The following is a 15,972-nucleotide window of genomic DNA, read 5'->3' on the forward strand; positions in this document are numbered from 1 at the left end:
AGGTCTTCTGACTTCTAAGTCAGCACTCTTTATTCTTGCAACTTAATGACACTCAGGGTGCTGAAACTACAGTCTTGCGAATTTCATTTTATTTAGCACCGCTGGGATGTAAACTCTATAAATAAAATTAAATTTGCTGAAATTCTGCACATAACCACAAAATGAATTTAATCAGAAATAAACATCATTTGATCACTTCTACAACAAATATAACATCGTTAACATGGCAATCAGCTTAAATTTTAAAAGCAGCATTTTTTTTTGTGTGTGAATTTATTGCACTAGGTCAAATAACTGGGTAAATATTATAAAAGTTCAAAATAAAAAAAGAAATTTCCATAATAATACAAGGCAAAATTTAATCTAGTAGCTAGATGACTTTATCAACCAGATGATCTTATTAATCTACCTCACATTTTCACTAGGCTATAACATTTTTCAGCTCACTGATTTAAGGAGAATAACTAACCACTGAACAAGTAAACTTTAACATAGTTAAATAAATTAAGCTTATATAATCTGAAGGGAAAACCAACTATCTCAATATCAACTACACTAAAACTTGTTTTATTAAGCACTTAATAATACATGCCAGGCTAAACACTTTATGTACATTGTTTCACTCAATCCTCACAACTACTCCATGACACGGACTACTTCATACTCACTTTATAAATAAAGAGATTTCACTGAGGTTCAGCAGTGTATTTAATAACCCAGATTGAAAATGTGGCTAAGACCCAACTCACACCCAGCTCTATTTAATTTCAAAGCCTGTACTGTATTTTACTCTACTGCATGATCCTGAACAAATAATGATATTGCCTATCACAACTGAAAATGGGCAAAGAAAGGACTTGTAAAGTAACAAAAATACATATAATTTCTAAATGGTGTATACTAATAAACATAAAATGAATGAATAAGATTATAGAGTTTCCTCTAAAGGTTTTTTTTTTAAAAAAAAAAAAGAACAATTTTCATTCATTCACTCTTTCACGCAACAAAATTGTTGAGCACATACCATGAATGAGAAACTCTCCTAGGTCCTTAAGAGTCTGTGAATAATATGACATAATCTTTGCCCTTGAGGGATTCAAAATCTACCAAGGAAGGGTTATACATAGAAGAGATTTTAAAACGCATTCATGCAGGCAATGGCATAGACTAAAAGTTACAGAAATGTCCTATGAAGGGGGCTTCTCACTCTCTTTGCAAGCCAATGACAAAATAATAACATGTTAGTTGCAAAATGGTAGATCTCTTGATGGGCCAAAACTATACATATGAACCAAATACACAACTTTTATTAGTCATGCTTTATTCAGGGATAATCTTTATACAAGCTAAATAATAGATGAAGGTGAATTTTATGCAATGTAAATTTTACTATGATAAAAATAATTAATCAGGATGAATAAATTTATAGCCTACAAAATTTTAATCAAAATAGTTTTTGAAAATGACCTAGAAGCATAATATGAAAGAGAAAATTCAAGTTCTACTATTTTAAGGAATTTGTTAATGAGCCAACCTACTACATCACAGTGTCTCCTTCATAAGCACCAATAAAGCTTCTATCGAATCTCATATTTCAATACCAGAAAACTTGTCCTTCTTCCAAATCATTGGAATACTTTTAAAATCAAACAAACATCATATATATATAATAACTGATCATATTGCCCATCCTTTCCTGGCTGTTAGCATTTTTAGATAGTGACACTTTATTTACTTATATCAACTTTATTATACATGCACACAAGAATTTAAAGAAGCTTTTAGGAACATAAAAAACAAGTACAAATAACACAAAAATAAGTGATGAAACTTAAGTTAGAGACTCTGGTTCTTGCTTAAGTCCTTTGATTAAGTGAGTCAGCAGGTTAGCAATCCATATAGAAGAAACATGAAACTGGTAAAAGCTTATAAAATAATTACATAAGGTTGTAGAGAAGAAGGTCATAACCAAATATTATGTTAGTGAACTTCCACTATGTTCATGCAAAGAACACTACTCTCCTTTTACACAAAACGCTCATTTGATCATGCATAGATATTAAATAGTATTTTCTTTCAAGGTGACCCCTCTCAAAAGGGCCAACTAGTGCCCCCCAACTTCCCAGATACAGAGCAACTTGGGATAAAATCTGGCATGCCCAAGGTCTGTGAGAGTAAGAACATGTTTCCTTTTGACCTCCGAATGCTTATAAATATGCCTAAGTCCTCCTATCTCCCCCTCCACATGTTGAAGTTGTTATCTTTCTGCATACAGTCCAGAGGCACTGATGTGCAACTGGTTACTTCAATCATTAACCATGACTTCACCCCCAACAGGGCAAATTATATCGACAGACTTGGTCCTAGTGGACATTTTGATCATAAAGGTGTAATCAACATAGTCACAGAAGAGGACAAGAGGGCATCTTGGGATAAGGAATCTATAATACATCCACTGAGGACATGCCTCAATGTTGCTGACATCATCTGAGAGGTCTGTTAGGCCCAGGGAGGGTCCAATTCTGGGACTGAGGAAGAAATGGAGCAAGAGGTGAGGGAATCAGGCATAGACACTGTTGTCATACTTCTCTCTTTTTAAAAAACTGAAAAAATAAATTTAAGTTTTTGAGGCCAAAAAATAAAAAAGATTTTTAAAAATGTTATATGGATCATTGCTCCAACCCAAAGGAAAGTTTCAATGTTTATAGTTCACTAACATGGTTTATTAAGATAAAATTCTATCACTACATGGTGCTTAATAAGTACTATTACTGAGAATAGAGAAACATGTATAACTGTTTATGATGCACAGTATTTTTGCATTTTTATATCTATTTTGAGGCTCATGCTATATAGATTCATGTCTTTATATAGGGTTTAAATTCAGTAAATACTGCAATATATAGATAGAAATAAAATATTCCAAGGTTTATAGACTGTACCACCTGAATACTCAGTTTTCAATAAACTACTCCTAAAACAAAAGACAAAGCAAAACAAACAAAAGTTGTATTTTTATTAGATAACTGAAAGTGCTTAGTTGAAATCATCATGTTTACATCTATTTACTCATCTATCCTCAGTTCATGCTATCTCATAAAAAAAAGATTATTTTAAAAGGAAAAAAGACACCCTATTTTGAACAACTTAAACACTGAAAAACCTGAAACAACCTAAGAAATAATAGCCATTTTTTGTTTTACTCCATTTTACTAACACTCACAAATATCCATTTCATACTAAATAAACTACAAGTGAGGTATGTGTCCACTTTTAAATTTATTTTCACTTGGAATACTTGAAATAGCTGTTGATTTTAAATAAACAGTTGACATTTCTATGATGTACCCAATCTTACAAATCATGGTGGCTCTCTTAAGACGGAGTGGCATCATGAGAAGGTAAACATCTGTTAGCAATTGCAAGAATACAATTTCTGGAGGCTTCTGGAGTAACAAACTGCTAAGCAAAGAAGGTAGAGGTTTTTTATTCCTTGTAGCAACAATTATTAGTTTCTTTTTGTTATTCATTTATTCATACTTCCCTTTACTCTAAAAAAAGGATTTAAAACATTTAATATGTTTGTGACTTGCAAATTAAATATTTCCTTATTCTACCACTTTATATAGGAGAGTAATACAATATTTATTTGGAAATTGGGTAGATGGGATATTATATTTTAAAACAAGTAAGTCTACTACTTTTTAAACTAGTGAATCTCTGATACTAGTTCAAAGAGTTCTAAATTCTGACAGCTATTAATATCTTTATTATCAGTCGAACAAACAATTCCAATATTCTATTAAAGTGCTATCTAATTATTTACCAATAGTAACCCATAACATCATAAAACAATGCATTATTAATGAATTAAAACTCTCAAGATACTTTTTTAGAATCTTCTGATAATAGAAACACAATTAACTATACCTAAAAATCATCTCAGAAGACTGTACTTTACAATGAACGACTTCAGGTTATTATAATACAAATCACCACCACACCATGAAATCAAAAGACGTCCTGTAAGGTGGATAGTTGGATTAGATTTCTTTCTTGTATGGCTCATATTATAGTGATTCTGAAATTGGTCTTCAAAAATGGCCTCCTTACTTAATCCTAGTCAGAATTCATTCATTCTGCAACTTCTCATATCAGTCTTTGTCTAATTCTCGCTCTCTGAAGGCTGCAGTCACCAAGAATAAAATAAAAATTACTTTGAAAAAAGATGACCATTTTCTAAAAGATGTCTCAATATTAATTGAATCAGCTAGGACTGTGATGCTATCCTATGGACATTTATAAATCCACACAACGATATAACAGTGGGGGGAAAAGTCATTCTTCTATACTGGAATTCAGTAGAGCAAAAAATATATGACAAAAGATTCCAATCTGCAGTGTCAAGTATGACTACTCACAACACAAACTATGGATCAATAATTTAGACCTGCAATTTGTAGGTAAGAGAGGGATGCTCACTTAATGGGCATATCAGTCACAGGTTCACTGTCCTGCTTGAGGCTCCACCTTCCTCCTCTCCCCTAGTGAAGAATGACAGAATCAATAGAGACAGATGCATAGAGAGAGTAGGCTGACAAGAGGCAGGAGTAGATGAGGGTCTAGTGGGGATAAATAGGGATATATGGACATTTGACAGAGGGGTTGGTGAACACACAATACGGTGTACTGATGTGTTATAGAATTGTGCACCTGAAACCTGTATAATTTTGTTAACCAGTGCCAGCCCAATAAGTATAATTAAAAAATAATGGGGATAAGACAAAGAGAATGTCTGAAAACCACAATCCAGAAGTAGAAATTGATATACAGCTCACTCCCCAAAAACGTTTGTGAATTAAAAGTTATATAATCAAGAATGAAACTGATTTTTAATAAAGCATTGCCTATTGGAGGAATGCTTATAAATTATGCAGCTTTAACTTCTGCTTCAAACAGAATAGTTTATGAATTACCCTATTTAACAATTAGAATTTTAGATAAATTTCAATGCCTATGATTTTTAATGCAGGGCTAGCTTCCTAATAAAGTAATGGGTATCTTCAAGGATCAAGAAAAAGGAGAGACAAGAACAAACATTTAACTACATAATAAACGGGAGCTGATAGCAAAACCATATTTCAAAGTCAGAGTTACCTTGTAGGCAAACATCTATAAAGGTTCTTAAATTCTTAAGTCTAGGATTGGCATGCTACTTTAGGCATGATGCCCAGTGGGTAGTTAATTCTGAGATGCCTACTAAGGTAGATTATTAAAGGGGCTAACAACACCCCAAATTCCTAATATGACCTAACTCCCGATATAAAAAAACAAATCTGCTCCAAAGACAAACTCTCATAAGTAATAAATACATTGACAGAGAACAGACTGACAGCTATCACAGGAGATGGAGGTTGGAGGATTGGGTAAAGAAGGTAAAGGGATTAAGCAAAGAAAATAAAACTTATAGACACAGACAACAGTGTGGGGACTGCAGGGGGAAAGGGGGTGGGAAGAGGTGGTGGCAGTAAAGGGGGGACAGATGGTGATGGAGGAGACCTGGCTTGAGGTGCTGAACACACAATGCAATGTACAGATGATGTATTGAAGAACTGTGCATCTGAGACCTATATAACTTTATTAACCAATGCCACCCCAATTCAATAAAAAAAACTGTAAAAATACATTGCATCTAGTATTTACTGAGTACTTACAAAGAAATTTTTCTCAGAATCTCATATACTATCACACAACAAAAAAATGAAAGTAATTATTTCCATTCTATATAGATGAGGGAACTGAAATATAGAAATTTATGTAACTTAGCCAAAGACACAAAGCTAGTAATTGGTGAAGGTGAGATTAATGCCAAGGAGCCTAATTCTAAAGCAACATCCTTACCTACCACCCTGTTCTGCTGCAGTACTTACGCAAACCCTAATTATAATAGGCATTTTTATGTGATGACTGTGTGCCTAACACTGTTTCAAGCCATTTAGATGCATTAACTATTCTCTCACTAACCCAATGAAATTTATGAGGAAACTGAGCCAATCCCACTATTTAACTCTAAATTCAGTTTCTCATACAAAAAAAGTTACATAAAACAAGGTAAAACAAATCATTGAATCAAGTGTCAAATTTCTTTTTCCAACAGAGCAGATAACAAGTTTAAGGATATACACTGGCTAGATCTAAGTCATACCCAAGCTTTGACAAGTCTTAGAATTAAGGCTGCCAAAAGACGTATTAGGCAGATGGTAAAAAAAAAACAACAAACCTTAGACGTTTCAATGGCATTCAATATACAAATTAAGCTGCAAAGTTCTGTTGGTAATTTTCTATTCTGCACCACTCCCCAACCTGGTCCTTTACAATCCGCATCTCATTTAATCTTCACAACAATTCATAATTGAAGAACTTCTTGCTCAAAAACAATCTGTTACTCTTCCCACATCTAACTGCCACCTATTTTTTTCCTTGTTAAATGTCAATATAAAGACTGTCTGCTAATTGATAATGTAATTGACATCTATCTAGGGGCATTCACAAAGGCATGACCATAAGATTTTTTAAAAATATACTTTATAAGGATGCATAGCAACTACCCTAAAATATGTGTAGTTGATATAGTAGGATCGTCTCAAGGGAAATTTTACATAGCTAATTGTATAAACAACAAACTGAGTGTGAAATTACAATTTTAAAATAGAATCCCTCTCTACCCAAGTCTATCTTGCTTATTATACAAGCAATCCACAGCCATACAAAAAGAAATTTATTAGTGGCAATTTTATACCTGAACAACAAGGTTTTATCTGCTCTTTTCTCCTCCATTCTTTTTTCAAAACGCCAGTTTTCTTCACCTCACACCCATCAGGATGGCTAACAGCAAATAACAAGTCCTGGTGAGGACGTGGAGAATGTGGATCCCATGTCCTGTTGGTAACAATGTGAAACGGTGCAGCCACTATGGAAAACTGGAAGCAACTGACCAAGCAATTAAACAGAATTATCACATGACCAAGATAAGTACCATCTAATTAGTAAACAGACAGATGTCCATTATTCAGTTACTTTCTTTCTTTTTCACTAAGCTGGACTAGTGTAAGATTTTCTTGAAACGACTGAACTGCTCACACCACGCTATGTGGCTGAGAAGTGGTCAGCACGCACGCAGGAACACAGGCCTGTGCTCTGGGTGGGGTGCAGCCACTTGTTCATTTTGTTGTTAGAAAAAGAGCTGATGGAATTACTGTAATTTTAATTTCTTCTTAATAATTTGGAATATTTTTTAAATTTTCATAATAAGCATAGATTGCTTTCAAAATTTGACAATTGTAAGCATAGGGCCTTATCTGTAATAGAAAGTAAAATAAATAATTCATAAGTAAATAAAGTTGAAAGAACAAATGTCCTGGCCCTGGTCAGTTGGCTCAGCAGTAGAGTGTTGGCCTGGTGTGTGGAAGTCCCAGGTTCGATTCCCGGTCAGGGCACACAGGAGAAGCACTCATCTGCTTCTCTACCCTTCCCCCTCACCTTCTTCTCTATCTCTCTCTTCCCTTCCTGCAGCCAAGGCTCCACTGGAGCAAAGATGGCCCGGGTGCTGAGAATGGCTCCATGGCCTCGGCCTCAGGCGCTAGAATGGCTCCAGCTGCAATGGAGCAACACCCCAGATGGGCAGAGAATCGCCTCCTGCTGGGTCCTGGTCTGGTGCATGTGGGAGTGTGCTGACTGCCTCTCTGTTTCTAACTTTGGAAAAATACAAAAAAAAAAAAAAAAAGTACAAATGTCCTAAAAGCTCGGTAAGTTCTTTTGACTTCTTGGGGAAAAAACCCAGGAGCATACAGCCAGAACAATGGTGGTGCAGTGCACAGAACATTGACCTGGAATTTGGAGGACACAGTTTCAAAACTCTGAGGTCGCTGGCTTGAGTGTGAGATCATCAACACGATTCCATGATCACTGGGTTGATCCCAAAAGTTGCTGTCTTGAGCCTAAGGTCGCTGGTTCAGCTGGAGTCCCCCAGTCAAGGCAAACATGATAAGCAACCAATAAACAACTGAAGTGACACAACCACAAGTTGATGCTTCTCACCTCTCTCTCCCTTCCTGACTTTTCTTTCTCCTTCTCTCTTTACACGTATATTAAAAAAAAAAAAAAACATACAAAATTAACTGTGATTATCCAGCACAAAACTATTTTATCTACAATTATGCCTGAAAGCAACTGAGTTACTTTGGGATCATTAAAATTAATCAGACCTCTAGAAACCAGACTCACATGATTTTGGAATGATGATGATGAAAGGATAGCATATGCAGCACATTGAAGAGTGTACATGGTTCTAAGTGAGATCAGCTTTGCTCTGCATTTTTAGCTCCCCTACTCCCTAACAAGTGACCTTTAGAAAAGTTATAGCTTCTCTGTTAATTTTTACAACTATGAAATGAGAAAAACATTCTCAAGTTCTTAGGTTTACTGTAAGAATTCAAGGAAAACGGGCACAGCACCTCATACATAGAAGGCATTGAATATGAACAGTGGTGCAATTCTTCAAATGGAAAAACACCATCTAAATAAGGCTGATAGGAGGCGATCAGCCCTAACCGTTTTCTACCACACTAACGTGCCTTATCTGTTACATTTATAACACAAAATGGATTTTAAATCTAAGTATTTTCCTCTTCTGAGGTAATTAAACACTATCCAAAGATCCAAAGTGTTAATGTAATGTAGGTATAATTCTGACAGAATTAATCTCTTAGAACATTTTAAGAAAGTATTTTAATAAAAAGACTTTAAAATTTAAGACTGAATATAGTAACACATCTGCTAAAGTGATTCCTTACAAGATAATATATTTTGTATTCTAGAACTTTTTTACTAAAAGTAGAGGCACTAGAGGAGCCAATCTCATTTGACTAAGACATCAGAAGCAGGGCAAGTTGTAAAGGAAGCTCTAGGGTGAAAAATATTAAATATTGAATATTGAGTATGGATAAACCTATTGACTAATCCTTCATATCATATAATTTTACGTAAGATACCTTCAATTCTATGACTTTTGTACTATGTACTATGTAATTTAGAAAGAATCTACCACTAAAACAAATAAACCAAGCCAACACTGTAATGCTATGATATTGACGGTCTGCAATTCTACTTCTAGTAACCTACCCTAGAGAAAAACATACACACGTGCTCAAGAAAACATGCTTCATTACAGTACTGATACAAAACAACTTCATGTCCTTTAAAGGAGGAATAATATAAGGTGGTATATTCATACCTGAAATATCAGATAGCAGCTAAAAGGAATGAACTAGATTTATAGAAAAGCTGATTAAAATTTATGCCACCTGACTGTATAAACCAAAATAACTAAACAATACATGCCACTACTATAAAAAAAAATCTGTGTGTGTGTGTGTGTGTGTTGGTTGGTTGTCTGGAAGGATTCCAAGTCCCTATCAGATAGACAAAGAGAAATTTAGCTTTATCTATAATGTTCTAACCTTTTAAAGGGAGGCTATATTTATATATTACTCATTAAACTACTTTAAAAAAAGAGTCTGATATTTTTTATCGTAAATGTTAAATCTTTTTATAGCTAAATAAGATGTTTATGTCTATAAATTGTTTGAAAATATCTGCAAAATAATTACAACCAAAGGAAAATAAAAATTATAAAGTCTCTCAAAATGTTAACAAAAATAACAATGGTTAATTTACATTAAAAAGGAATCCACTTTTTTTCTTTTATCAAGTTCAGTATTAAGAGACTCAGAGTCCTTAATTGCTCAGTAGATAGAGCATCGACCCAGCATGTGGACTTCATGGGTTCAATCCCTGGTCAAGGCACACAACAACAGAAGCAACCATCTGTTTCTCTCTCCTTCCCTCTTTTCTTCTTTCTCACTCTTCATCTAGCAGCCAGTGGCTTAACTGGTTCTAATGTCAACCCCAGACGGGGGTTGCCAGGTGCATCCCAGCGTGGGCGTGTATAGGAGTCTCTCTGTCTCCCCCCCCTCTCACTTAAAAAAAAAAAAAAAAAGGAGACTCAGAACTCTGCTCCCAAATCTAATTCAGAGACATGAGTCCTAACAAGATAATAACAAGTTAAAACCATCATGAAAATCATAGACTGACAAATGTCTCTTACTTCCATTCTAACAGTATTTTGAAATGAAGTGATTTGACTACACTTCTGATTAATTAATTAATTAGTGAGAGAGACAACTCATATTTGTGGCACCTTAGTTGTTTATTGATTTTCTTATTATATGCCTTGACCTGGGGGTTCCAGCTGAGCCAGTGACACCCTGATCAAGCCAACGACGTTGGGCTCAACCCAACAACCCTGGGCTTCAAGCCAGCAACCTTCAAACTTAAGCCAGTGACCATGGGCTCATGTCTGATCCCACGCTCAAGCCAGCAACCCTGTGCTCAAGCTGGCAACCCTGAGCTTTGAACCTGAGTCCTCAGAGTCCAAGGGTGCTGCTCTAACCACTGGACCATCACCCGCTCAGACTATATTATTTATTTATACCTGTTAAATTCTAAAAGAATGTGACACATTACCTCTAATCTGTATAAGTACATGGAAAATTCAAGAAAGAAAATATATGAACTAAAAAAAGGAAGCAAATAGCTCTTGAATACTTCAGTACTGCATCTGAAAGAGAGACTTTAGGTTGATGTTTATGGAATAAACAATTATCTTTTTAAGATACAAGATGGTGTTAAGTAAGAAAAACTATTTACAGATATCAGTGAGCTGACAGTTCTTTGGCTCTACGAGTAAAATATCTAATCATATTTCTTTTCTTTGTCACCAGAAAAGAATAGAAGGCTTACTATATGACACACCAATTATTAGGAAAGTCATCTAAAGTTACCCTCCTAAATCAAATAATTTATATCATCTTAAAATACATAAATGTCATTCATTTTGCCATTTTGTGATGCAGGACAAGGCCTTTTACCTGAGCATGAATCAGCTACTTAAAGTATTATTTTTCTTGCAGGAACCACAGATGTAGTCATCTGTAATCTCTATAAAGAACAGTGCAAACTTAATATAGTTATGCATATTCAACACAGAATCTAATTTTAATGATTCTCTCCAAAGTCTTTGAGTCACCTTGCCTATAGTTAAGTCAAGAGCAATTTTCTACAGTGATACCTTTATTGAGCCTCTCCAACACACTCCACTTAGATTTTCCCGGAAATCTCTCTCCCTTTTAGTACTTTTCTTTCCCTAAATTCCTATAATTGTTGATGACATTGCATAAGTACGGCAACCAGCACAATGCCATAAATAGATCTGAGAACACACTTAAAAATCTTGGTGCACCGACAGCCCTACACGTGACAGCAGAAGTACCAGCTCATCTTGGAAGGCATCCACCCCATGTGAGCATGCGTGTTTAAGAGGGTTGGGTGCCCAGCAGTTAACTGGAGAAATGGCATTTCTGTACTGCTCTTCATGCACATGTTAGATTATATTTAGTAATCACCAGATTTGTAATTTTGTCTGAACACAATAAGGAACCCTCTAACATCTACAATACGTTTACCCATGGGTTCCATGGTAAGTACTGAAGAACTTCCCAGGGCCAGAATCAGGTTTTGGAGACAAATAATGAGTAACACAGTGTTTATCAACCTGCAAAGTACTGAAATTTGAGGTTAAAAAAGTGAGGGCTGTCCTGAGCATTATTAGTAAGTAAGATTAAACATCCTATGACCCACTAGAGCAGTGGTAGTCAACCTGGTCCCTACCGCTCACTAGTGGGCATTCTAGCTTTCATGGTGGGCAGGAGCGGAACAACCAAAGTATAAATAAAAAGATAGATTTAACTATAGTAAGTTGTTTTATAAAGATTTATTCTGCCAAATTTAGTGAAAATCCAACATAAAGTACTTGGTAAGTAATTATTATTATATGCTTTAACTTGCTGTAACTCTGCTTTATAAATTTTATAAAGCAAAGTTACTTCCCGACTTTATAAATCACCATTACTGTGGAACCGGTGGGCGGTTAGAAAATTTTACTACTAACAGAGATACAAAAGTGGGCAGTAGGTATGAAAAGGTTGACTACCCCTGCACTAGATACTACTTATCCCCTGAGCTGGGACAACTAAAAATGTTTCCAGACATTGCAAAATGTCCACTAGGGGGCAAACTTGCTCCTGGTTGAGAACCACACTGAGTTAAGGTGGACCAGGAAATTTCAGTGTCTAGAAAACTTTGCTGGGACTCATTGAATTTCAAATTTTGTAATCTATGAAAGATCTTTGTTTCCATGACTGAAATTCAGAGAAGTAACCTGTCAACAGCCAGAACTGGCTACACAATTAACAAAGTGAAGGGCAAAATGAAAATGTGGGCCCCTTTTTCAAACATCAATACGAATTTCCAGACAGCGAGGGCAGAGCGTTAACCTGGCACAGGGCCCTTCTGGGTGCAGAAGGTCCAGGAAGCCAGCCCTCCCAAGGGTTCCTAGTCAAGGGCAAGGCAGGAGTTATAACCTGGGATTCCTGGTGCCCTTTCCACAAAACTCAGAGTCACACTAACATCTATTACATCTCTCTGTGAGTAAAGAGGTTTTAATATTTTAGACATCTAATTTGTCTTTCTTTGTCCCAGGTCTTTGTCTTTATCACACCTTTTCACTAATATTCTCTATACTGAGCAAAAATGTTGGACATAATAGTGAATTAGATTCTCACCTCATTTTTTTTAAAAATCCAGATTTTTCAAAACAGACCTACTAATTTAGTTTGACATTTCAAATTTTTGGACCGTGAAATCACTTGTGTTTTATTGGAAACAAAACCATGAAGAGTTCATTATAGTTTATTATATTTTATTAGTAGCATCTGTCTCCTGTCTTTGCTAGAGAAGATATCAATGATATTCTTTTGCCATTTGGGAACAGCTACTCTTTCCTCATAAATTATCTTTGGCAATGAATCAATTCTTTAAATTATTTCTACATTCGGTAAATGTTTTGACTCCAGGTGTGAAAATTAGCATTGTTTCTGACATGGTCAAAGAAGATATAATCATTTCAGGATACATGTTGCTGAAAGATGTGAGGTCTTCTGACCATTGCATGTGTGCGACCACAAGGAACCTAAAAATCTAGCTTCACTATCGTCAGTTTGGCCTTACACCTGCTAAAGATCATTAGGACTTCCTTGACTCTGTCTTTTCATTCTTTCCCTGGCTTTTCAAAAAACATTATTCCCAATGTAAACAAGCAGGCAATAAACATCTATGTCACAGATAAAGTTGCTTCCAAAACTGAAGTAGTTGGTTAGTACTTTGGTTCAGTAATGTTTAAAACAAAAAATCACAAGCTCCCTGACAAGTGTTTGGAATCCAATTTTGCTGTCCCAGAATAGAAAGTGACACAGGAAGTCACACTTCAGCAGTCATAGACAGTTCACCTCTGAAACTGGGACCGAATGACAATGATGTAGGAAGCACTCGGCAGAGAACATCTGACAGAAGATGTCACTTCTAATTCTCTGCTTCCCAGTTTCTAAGTTCAAAGGTGTTGGTTAGAAAAATCCCATCGAAAGCTATTTCTATGAGCTTTTTAAGGAGAAACTAACAGAAATGTGATCCAAGTGAAAATAAAAAAAATGTTTTTAAAATTTGTCTAGTTAAAAGGTGTTATAAAGGAGAGCTTCTAAGAAACTATTTGCAAAACGGATAGCCCGAATCATCAAGTGGTTTTAGAAAATAATGGGGGCAAAGGGAGCAAAATGAGCTGTCTTCAACAAAGGCTGCGTAAGATCTAAAATTTACAGTACGGTGGAAAAGGAGAGAGATCTTGTTCACCACCCTCTTTCCTGTGCCTACAATGTTATATGCAATCAAGAAATACTTACTTACTGAGTCAATGAAATAGATTATCACCTCCACTAAGAAAAGAAGGGAAAAAAATCAGACTTTTTAAAATGAAATCTAGCAGAATAAATTGGCACATAGTAGATTACAATCTGACTTCCCGTCCCTTCTATGAAATCTACTTTTAAAAATGGAAAAGGTGCACAAGATAATTACTCTTAGCAGACCCTTGGTTACTTTGTCGGTATGCTAAACCTCAATAATAATAGTTCTTTTACAGAGTTTATAATGTGCCAGGCACTGTTCTCATAGCTTCACACATTAAATCATTCAAGCTTCAAAGTAATTTTTGAGACAGATATTACAACCACCTCCATGGTACCGAGGCGGAAGCTGAAGCACAAGGAGGCCACTACACCGCCTGAGGCTGCACAGCTGCAGCAGAAGCCCAGGCACCTGGAGCCCACGCGGCCGGCCACGCACACGTGTAAAGAAAACGACAGGGATGGAAAACTGGTACCATGCAAAACACTGCTTTCCTATTTCACTCACAATAAGAATGTCATCATTTCACAAATCTAGAAAAAGACTAAACTCTTCCTTATGTTGCCAATAAATCTGAAGGTTATCCTCTGCCAAACGTTATAGCAAAACAAGATTAATGTGGGGTTTTTTTCAATATAGTGGAGGAGCAGAAGAGCCTTTTGCTTGTTTTTTATTATACTGTATGACTTCCTTTGCTTCTTTTAACATATCTTTAAACAGTCTTTCCTAAACTCTCCCAAAATAAATTACAGCAAGAATCCGTTCATCTTCATTACAGCTTATTCTCTGAAAGGGACAAATACCGAGGCAACCCCAGGACCCTCTGGTACTTCCCAAGAAGTCCATCACAGGAGATCAGCACGGCCTCCTCACTGGCCTCTTCTCCCTCCCAGACCTATATAGCCTTAAGGGATTGCTTAAACTCATATGTTAAGGATGCTTAACAAAAGAGCATATTATATGGGAATATGATGTTTAAAGGAAATGTCTTCAATTTTTATGCTTAACTCATATAAAATTAAGAAAATCAGTGTGGGTCTGCCAAATACTTATCTCTTAATAATTGCTACCTAAGTACTTAGAGGCATCATCAAGCCCCACATATAATAAAGCAGACAGCTCTCTAGACATAAACCACTGAATTTGTAGGCAACACCTATGTCAGAAAACTTGTATAAATCACCGCGAAGTATGAGTCTTAAGAGATTGACAGGAGTTTATAATAGATAAAGCTGCTAAGTCAACAATAATTTCACAAACCTGACCTGTAGTGACGCAGTGGATAAAACATTGACCTGGAATGCTGAGATCACTGGTTCGAGACCCCGGCCCTGCCTGATCAAGGCACACACAAGAAGCAGCTACTATGAGTTGATGCTTCCTTCTCCTCCCCAGCCCTTTTCTCCTCTCTCCAAAATCAGTAAATTAAATATTTTTAAAAAATAATAATATTTTAACAAAGTTGCTGGTAATTTCTATATCTTACTACTGCCTTCTGAGATATTATCACCATCTTGGAAATAAGAAAATTGAGTTCAGAGATGTTAAGTAACTCACCCAACATCATGGTCTGGCTTGGAACCCAATCAAGCCTTTTGTGAAACTGATCCCACTGCATTATATAATACTCATGATCCTAAACCCACAACAGTAAGCCACTAAGACATTCCATATCTGTCTAGTTTGTATAATAAAAATAGCTCATTAGAATGTGACTGTGGGCATGTTCTTGCAGGCTCACTTTACTAACGTATAAAACAAAGATGTGAGCTCCACTCTGAATGGGGTCCTGCTCTGTGGCCCCACAGGAGCAGGCACTGTGCCACTCACTGTCCACACCCCACCCCACTCCCACTTCACAACAGTGGGGTAGAGCCAACCGCAGCACCTGCTTTTACAGCTGAAAGACTTAATACTTAGGAAAAAAAGTAAGTGACTTGGTCATGTTTACACAGATAGCAATTGGTCAGGCTTATTTTTAAACAAAAACCATATAATCTCAAAAGAAACAAAGAGGAACTGTAACTGTATTAAGACATAAACATACACACACATATA

The 15,972-nt window shown here is 35.9% G+C and overlaps 1 protein-coding gene and 1 non-coding gene across 2 annotated transcripts in view; one reads left to right on the forward strand and one right to left on the reverse strand.

The window, feature by feature from the left end:
- SLC2A13 (solute carrier family 2 member 13) overlaps positions 1-15,972 on the reverse strand; it is a 374,249-nt gene that overhangs the window by 237,633 nt on the left and 120,644 nt on the right. The window lies entirely within an intron of this gene.
- Positions 2,075-2,217, forward strand: LOC136327448 (small nucleolar RNA SNORA67). Its single transcript, XR_010729662.1, has one exon. It is a non-coding gene; the product is annotated as a small nucleolar RNA SNORA67 (small nucleolar RNA).

This window comes from Saccopteryx bilineata, chromosome 2, assembly GCF_036850765.1.
Source record: "Saccopteryx bilineata isolate mSacBil1 chromosome 2, mSacBil1_pri_phased_curated, whole genome shotgun sequence".
NCBI classification, from domain to species: Eukaryota; Metazoa; Chordata; class Mammalia; order Chiroptera; family Emballonuridae; genus Saccopteryx; species Saccopteryx bilineata.